We start from the raw sequence: 2030 nt of genomic DNA on the forward strand, positions 1-2030 counted from the left end.
CCTGCAGCCAGCCCGGCCCCGCGGCTGCTCCCCTGTGCAAAACCAGAGCTTGCTCCTGGCTGAGCCCTGTACGCAGCAAATTATATTTACAAAACCCAAATGAAAGGGCAGATGCTTCCCGGAGAAGCAACAATAATCCCAAATACCCCAGCAGAAGCAAGGAGCCATGATGGGTGGAGGAGCACGTTGCCTGTCCAAGCAGATCTGAGCTCCCGGCCCCGCGGCTGCTCCCCTGTGCAAAACCAGAGCTTGCTCCTGGCTGAGCCCTGTACGCAGCAAATTATATTTACAAAACCCAAATGAAAGGGCAGATGCTTCCCGGAGAAGCAACAATAATCCCAAATACCCCAGCAGAAGCAAGGAGCCATGATGGGTGGAGGAGCACGTTGCCTGTCCAAGCAGATCTGAGCTGTGGCTGCAGCCTTTGCCTTAGATGAAGTCCTTGGACGTTGCTGATGGTTGGTTGGAGTTGTAGTTGGCCATGGGGCTCTCTGAGGATGGTGCCTGGCAGAAGCTTGGCAGAGCCAGGGTAGGGGGGCAGGTGGGCAAGGGCTGGAAAATCCCCTCCTGATCCAGGGCAGCCACAAGACAAGCTGCTGGTCACACAGGTTTTTTGTTGGGTCTCAGGAGACCTGAGGATCTGAAGGCTGGGATGGTGTGCCTCGAGGGTGCTTGGTTTTCTCCAGCTCTTGTCAAGCTCATCTAATAAAGGCTACTCTCCTTGTGTTACCTTGTTTGTATCTTCAGACCATGACAACTGCAGCAGTGATGTTAACTCTCATCTGCTAACCTGTGACCACTCCACGTCCACTCTGCCTGGACTGTCACCTCCTTTGCTGCTGCTGAAGGGACAAAAAAAGTGCATTGCTTGGCTCTGAGCTCACATCTCCCAAGGGCAAATCCTCTCGGGTGTGATGCTGGGCAGAGCAGTCTTGACTTGAACAACAAGCAGGTTGAGATGAGGGGTTGTAGACAAATCACTTTACAGAGAGCTCGGCGGCTGTTTCAGTGCCAGCAGAAGCTCCAGCATGATGGATAAGAGACCACACCATCCTGTGCCCCCTTCAGCATTCACCGTGGGGACATTAATCCCAGCAGAACCTGGTGTCTGCAGGTTGAGCTCCTGCTGCCTGGAGGTTTTTGCCCCACTCTTCCATCTCAGCAGGCGTAGGTGTCAGGACTTGCCGGTGAACACCTTTGGGAAGGGAGCAGACTCACACCCCCGGGGGTGAATCTCTGCTTCAGTGCTTGCTCTCTGCCTCTGGAGAGCCTTTGTTGGTGCCCAACGCCCATGCAAAGCTTGGGAGTAGCCGGTGCTTGGATAAACCATGTGCTGGAGAAGGGCCAGGGCTGCTTGCTCAAGAGCAGGAGGAGTTCACAAGTGCTGACTCCCCATGAAATACAGGGACTGGTTTGCAAAGGGGGGGGACATGGTGGATGATGCCCCTTTGCAAACTCCCCAAAAGCCTCAGGACAGGGGGATGTCCTGGGATGGGGACAGGGCTGTGGGTTGGTGATGGAAATGGCAGGGTTGCAGGGAGGGGGCTGTCCTCAGGCAGGAGGGGACAATGGAGCAGGATGGGTGTCTTGGAAATTGGGTTTGCTCAAGGTGACTCTTGATGGTGATCCCAGCACCCAATTGATGCCTGAGGGATTTGCTCTTTGTCTAAAGACATGCTTGTGGGCATGGTCCTGCAGGATGGTCTCAGGAGAACATTCCCATCCCATTCTGCTGCATTTCAGGGGATGGAGGTGAGGATCCAGACCTCAGCCCATGGACAAGGGTGGAAGGGATGAGGGATGTGAGAGCTAGACAGGACTTGAGAGGGGAAATCCACAATGGGATGCTTGTTGGTCTTGCTTTGAGCCTCCCCTCCATGAGCCCAGTGAGGATCCTGGAGCCTCCTCTCCCCTCCCAAGCATCAGCAGCTGCCATGGGTATGGGGGTGTCAATGCAGCCCCTGCTTATCTCCTCCGTGCCTGCTGTGTGGGTGGCCATGGCACATGGTGGGAGCAGGGTGGGTGCCTCC

This window comes from Antrostomus carolinensis, unplaced genomic scaffold (genome assembly GCF_000700745.2).
Source record: "Antrostomus carolinensis isolate BGI_N321 unplaced genomic scaffold, ASM70074v2 scaffold27984, whole genome shotgun sequence".
Lineage (NCBI taxonomy): Eukaryota > Metazoa > Chordata > Aves > Caprimulgiformes > Caprimulgidae > Antrostomus > Antrostomus carolinensis.